Source organism: Erythrolamprus reginae, chromosome 3, assembly GCF_031021105.1.
Source record: "Erythrolamprus reginae isolate rEryReg1 chromosome 3, rEryReg1.hap1, whole genome shotgun sequence".
Classification (NCBI taxonomy): domain Eukaryota; kingdom Metazoa; phylum Chordata; class Lepidosauria; order Squamata; family Dipsadidae; genus Erythrolamprus; species Erythrolamprus reginae.
In genome coordinates, this window is record NC_091952.1 from 64,932,209 (window position 1) to 64,947,102 (window position 14,894).

At 40.0% G+C, this 14,894-nt stretch overlaps 1 protein-coding gene across 4 annotated transcripts in view; it reads left to right on the forward strand.

Moving 5' to 3' along the window:
- Window positions 1-363: 363 nt before the first annotated feature.
- Window positions 364-14,894, forward strand: part of TAFA3 (TAFA chemokine like family member 3) — a 112,661-nt gene continuing 98,130 nt past the window's right edge. Inside the window, exon 1 of one of the 4 annotated variants that reach the window (XM_070745634.1) lies at window positions 364-707. The gene's annotated coding sequence lies outside the window, so the exon portion shown is untranslated. Of the gene's footprint in view, window positions 713-1,160; window positions 1,265-2,588; window positions 2,668-14,894 lie in introns of those variants that run through there. The other 3 variants (XM_070745635.1, XM_070745638.1, XM_070745637.1) reach the window with 3 other exon arrangements.

Consider the following 14,894-nt stretch of genomic DNA (forward strand, 5'->3'; position numbering starts at 1 on the left):
CTGCAGACGTTCTCCCGTTGACTTTCCGTGCGCCGCGTGCCTTTTGCAAACGGAAAGCCCACGAATGCTGTCTGCCGCCGAAGAGAAAAGAATTCCACGGAAATGCCTCTAGTTTCAGGCAGAGAAAGCAGCCGGTTACCAGACAGAGTTCCCTGGGGGAAGATCCCGTTCAAAGTCGCGTTTTGATCTCTCGACTGCAAAACAAAACAAAACAACAACAAAAAATAAGGGTCGACAATAAGTAAGGCGAGCAAGCGGGGGACCAAAAATATCGAAACGCAATCCTTTCTTCGGGCTCTGGGGGTCGTTGCAGCCCTTCCTTGAGCTCTCTTCTCCTTCCCCGGCAGCCCCGCCGAGGAGCCCGGAGCTCAAGCTTGGCGGCGAGCAACGCACGGGCAAGCCTGCTGCCGCGCCGCGCCTCCGCCTCCTCCGAAAGCCGCGCGCGTGTTGCCGGAGCGGGCGGAGTGGCAGAACCGGGCAAAGCCCCGCCAGAGGGACGAAGACGAGGCGATGCCAGCCGTTTCCTGGCGGCACAGCCGAAAAGGCCCGGGCACGTGCCTGCGCTGCTGAATCTCAGCTGTGGCGGACGAATCCCGGACGGCCCGCCCGCCCGGCACGCATCACGCTGGGAGAGACGAGAATGGGGAGCGGCGTAGTAGCCCGCCGCAAGGACGCGCCGGCGGAGCGGCTGTGAAGGCGCGCCAAAGGTAAAGTAAGTGGCCGGGACGCCGACGGGACTGGAGTCGGGGGTGACGGGGAGGGGTAGGGGGCAAGGAAGCGCTGCCAGAGGCTGAGGCGCCGCATCGGAGCTAGTAAAGTTTGCCCTTGGTCTCCCGTAGAGTGTGGCCGGTGGTGTGTGTGTGTGTGTGTGTGTGTGAATGTGTGTGTGTGAATGTGTGTGTGTGTCCCTTCGCAGACCTTCAGCCGCCCCTCCGGACTTGACAATCCAAGCCGGGTTTGCCCGGTCTGCCCTCTCCAAAGGAAGAGCCTTCGTGATCAAGATTTCGGAAAGCCCCCCCCCCCCCCCCCCCCCCCGGGTTACTTTCTCGCTTCGAGGACTTGAAAAAGCCGGGTCGTCCGAGGCAGAGCGAACTACTTGCCCCGGCTCCGGGATTCGGCACCGGCGGCGTCCGGTTTTTTGTTTTTTGTTTAAAGAAGGCGAGTGTTTTCTCCGTTTGCTTATAAAGGTTGGACGACGGCGAGGCTCCCGTTCTCCTGGCTCTCCCGTTAGAGTTCGCATGCCGCGTTCGGCAGGGCAGGGCAGGTCAGCTCTGCCCGGGAGTGACAGGCAAAAACTCCATTTTGCCTGCGACAACGGGTGCTCGTTGGGGTCCGAGGGTGGTTTTTTTGGGGTGGTGGTGGTGGTGGTGGAGAGGGAGAGCTCGATAAAAAATGGCGGAGGTGCAAAGTCAAAACAAACTCTCCCGTCAAAGTAAATCTCACCTGACCCTTCTCCCTCACCCCGATAATAATCATCCACACAGTGATAGGTTTAGGGTGGTCTTTTCCCTCAGCTTTAATTTTCTCCCCTGGAGATAAAGGGAAGGGTTTGGAGAATCAGAGGGCAGAGATACAGGTAAATAAATTTTTAAAAAAGATGGGGGGAACAGGATGCTCTTTGCAGCCTTTTGGGTCTCTTGGCTCCTTGGGAAAAAAGCACAGCGGAGCATTCCTGTCTCAAGTGCTGGAGTCAGGGAGGCTGGTAGCTCCCTTGAAGTCTGGCAGCGAAGCTGTGAGGTGTGGCTGACTGTCAGCCTTGGAATACTTGCAGGGCTTCTTTCTAAGGGGTGGAGTAGGATGGACAACCCCCCCCCCCCATTCCCAGCTGATGGATGCCAGCTCCAGAACTGATACTTACTTCATTCCCTTACTTGTGACTTCGTTGTAGCACTGATAACAATGAAGAACAGGCTTTATACCACTATAGTGATGGCTGGACGATGCTGTGAAAGGGCTTAAAGGTTGTTAGTGGAGAAATGGCCTTAGGATATCATGCAACCTGTGCTCTACTGAAGTATTATAATAAAGACAAGTGTTGTATCATCGCTTCGATACCTGACGGATGCCATCAAATGGATTGAGGATGGATATCTTTTGAAAATTTATTTATTTATTGGACCTATGCCATCAAATGGATTGAGGATGGATATCTCTTGAAAATATAATACTGCATGTTGGGGACCAATGGAAGAAATATTTGTCCCTCGGACTCTTGACACAATGAGTGTCATATATGCTTTGAATTAGCAATGTTGCTATTGCAGTGGAATCTCATTACAGTCGAATCACAGGCACTGTAGCAGATACTATGGTCACAGCTTTAAGGAAGCAAGCAATTGTTTTTGAAATGGTGACTGCAGCATGGTGGTATGAATTGTTTCCCCTCGATGGGGCCTGCCATTTGTATTGATAGCTGTTCTTAGGGTAAAGGCATAGCCTAGTACACTTCTGCTAGCTAAGATGTGGACACCTAGTTTCTTGTTGGATAAGTCATTGTTTCATTGGGTCTGAAGTAAACCGCGTGACTTTTCTAAATTATACTTTCTACTTCATTTTTATGTTGTTCTGGAATTTATTGTTCTGGAAAGAGTCGATCCAACAACATCATGGACCATTAACAGTTTCTGTGGGAGACCTTTTGGAAAAAAATTAAACTTTCCGAAGGATGTGAGTAAACTACATTTGTGAAGACATTGATTGACATAAAAAGATCCAAGTCCAAATCTTCATTCTAATATGATTGTTTACATGTGTTAGATTTTAAAAAGTGACAAGATTCTTTGTCACACCCTATAGCTTTTAGTGGAAGGCTCACTCCTGGACATAATTGCATTGGATCATCTGATGAAAGCATTTTTTTTCATTTCTTTTTACTACAGTATTCCTTCTAGCTGTGAGGAAATAGATGCTCTTGCAGTAAAATCACCCCCCAAAAATGACAGTTGGCAGATGAGCTCCTCTGCTGACCAGTGTTTTCATGAGAATGCTGGCAATACAATTATTACCTTGCAGAATTTCATTCCGTTCTTAAAACAGCAAGGGCTGTTCCCACTCTTTATCTATTTAATTGGGTCAATGTCTGAGAGAATCCCTGAGCTAGCAAATTGGCTCAAATAAGACATATAAGAGCTTTTCTGAAATTGGTATTATTCAGAATTAACAAAGGCAGCTAGATTAGTAAGGTAAGCACAGAATAATATTGGACTCTTGTGCTGAAAGAACAAGGTACAAAGGATTTTTGATTGTGATTTGAAATTTTGCATCAATATTTCCAATTTACAGGGTAAATAGCATGTAATATGCTGGACTATTACCAACTTCTTTTTTCTTTTTAGCAAGGAATGTTCAGCACTATTTGTTAGAGAAAAACTGGATCTCAGGAATTTGCTTTAATTTGTATAAACAATTGCCAAAAATGGATGCATTATTAACTTAGACAAATGCAATTTAATGGCCAGATTTTAATGGAAACAATTCAGTGCTGGCTACTGTGTTATAAAACCCTTAAGCTTCTTGCTACATAACAAAGGTATCCCTTGGAAGTATAAAGTAAAAGTGAATGATGGTAATTTATTACCATCATTCACTTTTACTTTATATTTCCAAGAGGTACCTCTTATCATCACTAATTGTTTGATAGTTTCTCAAAATCTAATGATTAATATTTTAGGGGGCAATGCGAAGAATAGGAATCTGAATGATTTTTGTATTACACACTGTAAATCTGAAATTTATAATACTAATTGCTGAAGGACTTGTATCTTTCTTCCCACTACAGTACTTCTATTTTCCCCACACAAATAAGTTCCCTAATACAGGGGATGAACTTCCTTCCTTCCTTCCTTCCTTCCTTCCTTCCTTCCTTCCTTCCTTCCTTCCTTCCTCCCTCCCTCCCTCCCTCCCTCCCTCCCTCCCTCCCTCCCTTAGACCCTGTTATTTAACAACTGGATTCCAATAAAGAATAGTTGTTTAGAGTCAAGATGTGCTGTTAGAGTTAAAGAATAAAGCTAAAACCCTTACCTTTAATTCACATTAAGTTCGGGGATTTCTTTTCAGCACCATAATTGAGCGTGTTGCTCAACTTTTGGCTTTCCTTTTAAGCATTCTTTGATTCAGTGGCCTAATTTGCGATTGGAAAAGTCTATTTTATTTTTAAACTAATCTTAAAATTTATATAACAGTTATTATAAGATGTAATATTAAAACATTTATTTTTTTTAAAAAAGTAAAAATTAAAGTTTGGCAATTTTATCAGATGAATAGAAAGTACTCTTTTTTGCTCCTTTCTTAACAGAAAGCTAAATGTTGACAAAGATGTCTGCTGCATCTTCTTAGCAATTTGAGTAATTCTGATACAAGTTTCAGTAGATGGCAGAACCTAGCTGAACTTATCTGGGGTCTGGTTAGCATTTAAAAGACTGCCAAGGAATGCCAAGAAGTTTTGCTAGATCAAAAAGTGGAAAAAAGAACCCCATCATGCTTGTGTCCATGTAATCACCAGGAATCAAGTTTGACTTAAGGACATCTTTACCTTTTCATATGCAGAGAAAACAGAATAGAATAGAATAGAATAGAATAGAATTCTTTATTGGCCAAGTGTAGTTGGACACACAAGGAATTTGTCTTTGGTGCATATACTCTCAGGTGTACATAAAAGAAAAGATACATTTGTCAAGAATCCTGAGGTACAACACTTAATGATTGTCATAGGGTTCAAATAAGCAATCAGGAAACAATCAATATTAATATAAATCGTAAGGATAAGAATACAAGCAACAAGTTACAGTCATACAGTCATAAGTGGGAGCAGATAGGTGATAGGAACGATGAGAAAAAACTAATAGTAATAGTAATGCAGTGAATATTTTGACAGTGGTGAGGGAATTATTTGTTAGCAGAGTGATGGTGTTCGGGGGGGGAAAAACTGTTCTTGTGTCTAGTTGTCCTTGGTGTGCAGTGCTCTGTAGTGACGTTTTGAAGGTAGGAGTTGAAACAATTTATATCCAGGATGTGAGAGGTCTGTAAATATTTTCACAATCCTCTTTTTGACTTGTGCAGTATACAGATCCTCAATGGAAGGCAGGATGGCAGTAATTGTTTTTCTGCAGTTCTGATTATCTCCTGAAGTCTGTTTGTCTTTCTTGTCCTTGTTGGGTTGCAGAACCAAGCCAGACAGTTATAGAGGTGAAGATGATAGACTCAATGATTCCTCTGCTGAATTGTATCAGCAGCTTCATGGGCAGTTTGAGCTGCCTGAGTTAGTGCAGAAAGACTATTCTTTGTTTATGCTTTTTTTTTAATGATGTTTTGATGTTAGGTGACCATTTTAGGTCTTAAGATATGATAGAACCTAGAAATTTGAAGGTCATAGTTAAATTGTGTAATTTGTGATTACATGAAAAAGTGATGGACATAGCTGACTTTAAAAAGGATTTCCTATCAATTGATGTCAACCTTCCCAGGTGGACCATATAGGGACGCACGGCCAGATTAGCTCATTCTACTTTATTGTAAAGCTGCATTGATAGAATCTTGCAATTTTGATATCACAAATCCCCCACATCTTATTTTCAACCCAAGAGGTTAGAGAAGTTCCTTTTTGAATTTCTGTAAAAGACTATGTCCTTTCTTACCTGATCATTCACTGAGTAGAATCTCCCCCGCTCCTGCCCACCGGCCCATCGAAAGTAATTCCCGTATACCATTTCAACTAGTACACAACTAGTTCACAAATTCCCGAGAGAGAAAAGTTATTAATATGCAGTCTATTGTATATTACCTACAGTATTGGAAGCAATATAGCTCTGAGTACTGGCTGATGGAAAACAAAACAAGATTTATCCTATTCTGTCATGCATGCCTTACTTAGTGTTTTCCATTTACATTTGGTTGTCCATCCTGAAAAAGAAAATGTGGGACAAAGAAGGACTCTAATGTTCCTAACAGACAGTTCTACTTTGCCCTTTTTGTCTTTTCTTACAATGCTATGTCCTATGTGTAAGGTTACATAATTAAAAAAACCCAATCTTTTTGGCAAAAATCTAAATTTAAACTTTAGGAATTGTTATATGTCAGGAAAGTTTTGCATTGACATTTGTGAGTGAATATTATTATTATTCCTCAACCAATTAGGTATTGTTTATCAGTTGCCATTTTCTCTAGTAATTCATTTTAGGTAAGTTCAAAAATATCGGTTTTGTATCTTCATTAACTTTTCAAATAGATTTATTATTAACTAAAACTGGATTTTGGGGAGGGAAGAGAAGGGGAGGAAAAATAACTGAGGTATACTTCAAGTACAGCTTGTCCACTACCCAGTGGCTTAATTACTAGGGAAAACATGCTAAAATTGGATTTCATTATACCTTAGTTAAAATAAATAATAACATAAACAAAAAAACATTTTACAGATTTCAGAGGGTTTTTGTTAATTCTATAAAGATTTTAGAGGATGATCAGGCTTGTTAGAGTTTTCCTGACTGGATTTAATAGCAGAGTTTTTGGTTACTTCTTAATTGTATATTCATTTTTAGATAAATATTTTTATTTAGGCCTTTTACAAGAAAAATATGTCTTTAAACTAGAATTAACAACTACAAATTAATACTTGAAAACTTCAGCCTTTCATCTCATGTATTTTGAGAAATGAGTAGAATTATGTGACTGAAATTAAATCACAGGTTTCCTGACATTTTTTTTTGTTTATTGTAACACCTAATAAATCTACTTGTTTGGAAGAATTTTATACTATGTTTATATCACTTAGCAAACTAGCATTCTTACATCGACTGAATTTTTCTCCCTCTCTCTCTTGAAGGGGAGCCAGGATCTACATTTCTTTTCAATTAAACAGTTCTGGACCATTTGGTTGTAGAGAAGAAACACTTTTAAAGCTTTGTAAGGTAGACTTAAATAAGATAGAAAATTTGAGATAAAAGCTTTGTTTTTAGCACTCATTTTCAACTTATAATCATATGTCTGATGACACTTGTTTTGCCACTTATTGAAGTTACTGTCTTTGCATAGAAGACAAACTTACAAGGAAACATATGATGTGCTTCATAAATGCAGGTGTTATACAGAAGGATGTACTGTGAGTGTGGTGGCACAGCAGTACTGCTGGCTGCTCTCAGTTTGGCAGTTCAAGTCTCACTAGCTCAAGTTTGACTCAGCCTACCATCCTTCCAAAGTCATTAAAATGAGGATTCAGGATTTCTAGGACCAATATGCTGACTTAGTAATTTTTCAGGGCGGTAAAGCGCTGCAAAGCAGTATATAAGTCTGAGTGATATTGATATTGTATTTACTTTAATTATTAATATCTTTTTTTCATCAGTTGGTTGAAACTAATGGTTGGAAACTACAGTATTCCATGGAAATACAAATACTATATAGGGAAATATGACATCACTCATTGAAGGCCTGACGGAGAATTAGATTCTTTGCTTTTGATCAAACAATGATAAAAATAAATTTACTGCATTTGCTAGTAAGGGCATTTCTTAAAAATCACAGGAAATGATTAATTTTTAAACTTCCATTAGGGAGATTCTTTCTAAATATAATAAATTAATGCTGATCTCATGCCATTTATGGAGTAATGTTAAATCTCTTCTTCACAGTTATATGCTCCTAATCCATTTATGTAAATGCTCTTCCAGTTGTTCAACTTAAATCCATTTCTGCCAAATGTTCTTTATTGCTGCATTAGAAACCCAGAAATATTGGGGAGAGAACTTGGACTGTGTAAACCATGAAACTGAAGAGAAGTTCAGTCATTTCTATTGCAAACATTAATGTTGAACTGGAAGAAAAATATCTGGATTACATTTAGCTGAAAATTAAATCATGCAAAATATTCAAGTGCTGTGATGGCCAAAACCATGATTTCTTTTAAAACTTTCCTGAACGCCACATAACTGAAGGAAAGAGCATATACAATTTATCTTAGTTTATAAGCCACTGTGGCTTGCATATATGAACCTAAACCTATCAAATAGGTTATGTAATACATAAATCCAATTACTTACTAGTTTATCTCAGAATTTCCAAAGGATTCAGTTTCATAGTTATGTAATGGATCAGATTCTGAAAATGCTCTGAAGTTAAAGTAATCAATTCATGTGACTTGAATAAGTGAATACATATAAGGCACAAATTAAAGTGACCTGAATAAGTGAATACATATAAGGCAGAAATTAATGATAGGACCTCTACAAGGATCCAGATATGCTCTTGTACAGGTACTCTCAGTGAGTTTTCCTTACATAGGAAAACTTTATATCACATGATGTGTCATTAATTTATATGACAAGGCTCTTTCTTGATTCCACTTTGAGCACTTTTCTCACAGTACAAACTTTTAATAGCTAAGATGTTTTTGTTTAGGAGGTTCAGCCAATCATTCAGACATGATTTCCTTCCTGATGTTCTATTCCATTTATTCACCATTAACTTGATTTGGCCCACTAACATTCAGCATTCAGTGGCTGCTGAATTTCCTTGGTCCAGGCTAGACTGATTTCACTCTCTCTTGTCAATGGGGTTTTGTCAACATATATTTTTGAGATGCATCAGAAGTTAATTTTATTTATTGCAGTTTATATGCTGTTCAGTTACCAAAACATTCCACCTACAGCCTATAACCATGATGGCAAACCTATGGCACATGTGCCACAGGTGGCACGCAGAGCCCTTTTTGTGGACATGTGAACTGTCGCCTCACCTCAATTACATCGCGCATGCGCATGTACCTCCCACTGGCCAGCTACCGTAGTTTTGGGGTTTCTGCTATGCCTGCGGGGATGCATGAAGGGGCATGGTGCACATGGGTGTCACACATGCATATGTGTATGTGGGCAGGATGCACAGGGGGTTCACATGCATGCAATACATTATGGGTGTGCAGGTGCAGGTGCTTGCTTTCATGCATGCAGGCACAGACTTTTGGTACTCGGCGCCAAAAAGGTGAGCCATCGCTTGCCTTTAAATAGCACCAAAACAGAATAAAAATAAAACATTCTAACACAAACCAGATTACCAATAATTATATTAAGAAAAGAGTGATTATTTGCTATTACAAAGCCAAGAGAAGAGGATATCTAAAAAGAATGCACCCATTTTGAAAAGAACAACATCCAGAATCAGAAATAACAGAGAAGAGACTAGCAGATCAGTGTTGATTTATGATATGAAAGGAAGTACTGCACAGGTCTACCTAGAGCAAAGAAATTGAAACTTTGCTAGAAATAGTCCAGACCATAAAGGCAAAGCAGGGGGAATTGGTAGCAGAGGAAGCCAGCATTGCTGTTGAACTGTTTTCATTCCTAAACCTCTGCTTTCTCATCAGAAAGAACAGAGCCCACCAACTAGGCAACAAGAATTGAAACAAATAATAACTGATTGTGTTTAACACCAAAAAACAATAGAATAGGATTATCAGCATTTAAATTTGTTACATTCCCCCCAAAACCAGCTAACCCAAGTATTAAAAGATGCCATTACTGTAATATTAAATGTAAGCACCAGCTGAATGGTTGTAGCAATGATATTGAAATGGGATTTGGATGGGACAAATATTACCATCAACAGGAGGGAAATAATGAAAATTGAGGGAATCAAGATGCCTTATGGCAGTGGTGACTAACCTTTTCGATGCTGAGTACTAAAAGCGCATGCATGAAAGCAAGCATATATACCCGCACACCCATAATGCAATGCATGCGTAACACCCCCTGCGTGACTCCCAGCTGTGCAACCCCCTGTGCATGTGACAGGGTGGGTTGTTACTGGTTCAGTCTGGTTCTACAGACTGGTAGTGGTGGTGGGTTGAGTTTGAGTCTGTTGACACCCATCCAGACCATAACAGCCTCCATGCACCGGATCATCACTTCCACTGTTTTGTTGACTGGACATGGGGTGGAGATGTACAGCTGGGTATCATCAGCGTACTGATGATACCTTACCCCATGCCTCTGGATGATCTCACCCAGTGGTTTCATGAAGATATTAAATAGCAGGGGGGGGGAGGACTGACCCCTGAGGCACCCACAAGGGAGAAACCTAGAGGTCGACCTCTGACCCCCCACTAACACCGACTGCGACCAACCGGAGAAGTAGGAGTAGAAACGTGCCTCTCACTCCCAACCCCTCCAGCCGGTGCAGAAGGATACCATGATCGATGGTATTGAAAGCTGCTGAGAGGTCAAAAAGCACCACGACAGAGGATAAACCCCTGTCTTGGGCCTGCCAGAGATCATCCATCAATGTGACCAAAGCAGTTTCCGTGCTGTAGCCGGGCCTGAAACCCAACTGTTGAGGGCCTAGATAATTGGCTTCTTCCAAGCGCCACCACCTTCTCAACAACCTTCCCCATAAAGGGAAGGTTAGAGATTGGACAATAGTTGTTGAGAATGGCTGGGTCCAAGGAAGGCTTCTTGAAGAGGGGGCGCACATGTGCCTCCTTGTAGGGAGCTGGGAAGGACCACTTCCCCAAAGAAGCATTGACAATCTCCTGGACCCAGCTCCGAGTCACCTCCCTGCTAGCTGAAACCAGCCAGGAGAGACACGGATCCAGCAAACAGATGGATAAGGTCGGGCCCCAGTCACCTCAACTGACTCGTTGTCAGTCAACTCCTCGAATCCATCACTGATGTGTGATCACATGTGCATGTTCACGCATCTCCCCATATGCCTCACCATTTGCACATGCACAGCAGAGACCCCAAAACCAGCTGGTCTGTGGGAGGTGGTGTGCGTGTGTGGCAGAGCTGAGCTGGTGCACTAAGTTTGGCCCATATGTCATAGGTTCGCCATTATGGCCCTACAGTAATGATATCAAGAATTTGGATGAAGATCATTACAGACACATGGACATCCTTCAGATTGACAACACCAAGAACACTGAAGTTGAGAAGAAAGGGTGAAGAAGGTCTTGAACTCTAAACTCAGTGGAGAAAATACTATCAAGGAAGTTAATATCTGGGAAATTCCAGTTATGTATTTGAAAAGGTAAACTGAACTCAAAAAGAACTAACAACCTGGGATAGAAATGTCAGAAAAATAATGACAATGAATCATGCCCTTTCATTCATGTAGTCATGTTGACTGACTCTGTTTACCAAGAAGCATATGTAAGCCTAGAATATCGCAACTACATCAGGCAGTTAAAGAAGAAAAAAGGCATCTGAAGGACAGAGGGGAAGATGCTAGTATACCATGAAAGCTTTCTAAATACCAAAGAGATCAAACTGACCTATAAGAAAGTCCAGTAAAGAATAGAAAAGAGACGTAGCAAGTAAAAGTATTATATAGCCAGCACATAAAAAAACTGGTAGGCAAAATAAATAAGAACAACAATGGCTAAAAGAAGGAAAGCTGAAGAAAGAGACAAGAGGGGCAATTTCTTGCTGCATAAGACTAAACATTAAGTATAATCAGTGAAGGGCTACCAAAATCTTTACTACCACACTGTGACCGTGGCTTATGCAGGATGCCCTGCATTTTCTTTCAACATCTTTCAGTGCAAATTGGGTGCTCTGGGATGGAGCTCCATTTTTCCTACCCCACTGCATCCTCCCCTCCGGGCAGGAGCCCACCTCTGAGTATAATGCATATAAAACAAGTACTGAGAAGATTGCAACCAACAGCAAATGATGCATTTGCAAATAAGCTGATCATTTAGTTAGCTGCTGCAAGAAGATTGCACAGACTGATTAAAAACAACTTCATGACAAAAATGGTGCATTGAAATATCTGCAAGAAACACTGTTTTCCAGCAAGCAAGAATTGTGTGATCACAAAGTAGACAAAGTAATAGGAAATAAAGAAACTAAAATGTTGTAGGACTTTAGAATTAAAAGAGACAACAACAGCTTAAATCATAACCAGAAATTAATTGATAATCACTGAGACTTTTGTAGTAGTGGTTGTACTTGGGCAAATTGAGAAACACTCTTAAAGGCTCGATCTCCTGCATACAGTACCAGCTGTAATTTCTGAGTAATTTTGAAGGACAGACCAAAATACTCTTTATTGTTGTAATTTAGAGTGATGCCAAAGCATGATTGATGCTGTAAAATTTAGGATGATAGGAAGATTTTCATTAGCATTTTGTCTACTAGGTAGAGTTGTTTAAAAGGCCTGGCAGTAAGTAGAGGTTTATTTTTTACAAGTGCTCCTAGAGACAGGAGTGGAAATAAAATAAAAAGCCAATTTATTTTAGACCATGTTTTTTTTTTAAATGAAATGTTTCTATTAGAATGATTATTTCCTTAATTTTTTAAATTTACTTCTACTAAATTCCTGCAGCAATTCTGGTTCATGTAGTTCACTGTCATGACAAGAAAGAAAGAAAGAAAGAAAGAAAGAAAGAAAGAAAGAAAGAAAGAAAGAAAAACAATAGGATTAGGAATTGAATGAACCAAAGATGCAGTGGTGTGTATGCACATTGGCTTAAATTAGTTCATTGCTTTGTAACCATTAGCCTTTGTACCCTGATCTCCTATGTAAAACAATGTAGCTTCTTTTATTTTGATAATGCAATCTATCAGTGCCTGACAGTAGTGTTAGCAGTGCTCTTGCTAAATTGTTGAAGGAAAAACACTGAAATTACAAAAAAAAGTTATAAAATTGTAATTCCTTGCTGCAGGAATTTAGTGGAAGTGACTCACAAATAGATTCACAAGTGAATCATAAGTAGATTCACAGGTAGTTGTAGTAAAAGTAAACCACAAGGAGTTTAGGAAATAATAATTGTGGTAGAAAGTGCACTGAAAGCCTTGTGCTTCTTTAGCATTCCACCACAACCTCTTTAGTCCCTTACCTGGCACTGCCATGAACTGCATTTGTTTTGTTTGTAGACATGACTCCATGACTTGCTGACCTTATTTGTTGACTACATTTCAATAGTGCTCTCGCTGGCATTATACTCCAAGGAAGGGGATCTATCATGTTTTGTCTGATTGCGTTTTTACTGTGAGGAAGAGATATAGAAAATATAAGGTTCTCTAGAAGGAACCCAGAGGAGCTCATCAACATTAAGTTAAGGAGTGCTTTGAATTTGGAAGGGAAAAGGTGTTTTGGATTGTTCTAGGTTGCAAACATATATCACCTGTGTGATACTCCTTAAATCAAAGTACAGTGGTACCTCTACTTAAGAACTTAATTCGTCCAGTAACCAGGTTCTTAAGTAGAAAAGTTTGTAAGTAGAAGGAATTTTTCCCATAGGAATCAATGTAAAAGCAAATAATGCATGCAAACCCATTAGGAAAGAAATAAAAGCTCGGAATTTGGGTGGGAGGAGGAGGAGGAAGAAAAGGAAGAGGACAGTCGCTGCCCAGAGTGAAGGGAGCATTTCTTTTCTCTGGGCGCTGGCAGAGATTTATTCCCTCTCCAAGCTCCCAGAGAAAGGAAAATGCTTTGTTCGCTCTGGACTGCCAAAGCCTCTTTAAGCGCGATGGAAAGGCTCCTCTGGCAGCCCAGAAAAGCCGAGATGGCCGGGATTAAAGGGGGAATGGCAGGAAACTGACCGGGCCTTGGTGCTGCTCTCAAATTTCCTGGGAAATTTTTCTGGGCTTGGGTTCATAACTAGAAAATGGGTTTTAAGAGGAGGCAAAATAACCTTGAACACCTGGTTCTTATCTAGAAAAGTTCTTAAGTAGAGGCGTTCTTAAGTAGAGGTACCACTGTACAGTATATCCTTTTCCAGAATTGCATGTTGTGGAGGGCAGCTTCATGACTATTGGAGAAGACTGTTTAAAAGAGTTGCAGACAAAAGTCATGTGAATGGCTCCCTGCATGTTTTGGCTTTAGTTGCTGAGTCTTACAGCATGACTTTTATTCATATTTCTTTGAAGGGGAATGAAGGACAGAAACCAAGGTTGTAGTTTTAATATTATTGAATGATCCAAGGCTAGGCAGATTAATCCTGTTTTCCTTTTCACCAGGTGTACTTATTTATTAAGCCACGGTTTCTTTCATTTTGGTTTATTGGATTTATACAACATAATAAATAAACTATAAGCCATGTTTAATAAAGTACAGTGCCTGGATTTATGCAATATGACAAACCAGAACTACATATTTTTGATTTAGAAAATATTTGAACCAGACCTCAGCAACTTAGAAAGAGTTCTGTGGTTTTTAATGTGTTTCTTGATAGATGGACTTAATAAGTTAGGTCCTTTATTCTGGTAAATGAATGTTGTTGTAACTGTACTTGTACGAAGTTACCAAAATGAAAATGGACAATCAGGCTAAAATGTGGATCTTTCCTATTTGGATATACTTTCCAGGAGAACATTTTTTTTTTAGTTGAATACCAGCATCTTGGTATTCATTGGATGGAAACAGATATCAAATGTGGGGTTTAAGGAAAGAAGCCAAAGATGCAGAAAACAATCTTAACATAAAATATACAGCTGTTATATATTCTGCCTGTCAGGAAATAACTATCCATTAAGGAGACCTACCCATAACTGATCAATCAACTATATCACTGCCAAGACTCAAATAAAAGCTAAAATCATCATGGAGCACTCTGCTTAAGTAAGTGGTCTAGCCACATATATAATGCATGTATAGATTAATGCATGTATAGATAAAAGCATTCACATATACTACTTAGTGGGTTTTTTTCTTTCTAATCAAGTTATAATGATGGTTAGATTATTATTATTACCTGCACAATGATATGAAATCACAGCTGTTTTGGTGTAGCCTTCAAACACATCAGTGAAGAATATATGCAGATCCAAGCAGTGTGGCATTTTCAGATTGGCAAATGGAACATTTCCAATACAGATTTTCTAAGTGCCATTCAAGATTTTTTTTAGCATGGCGCATGGCGATAATCCTTGGGACCACCATTGCTTGTTTATGCCAAAAACTTCCAG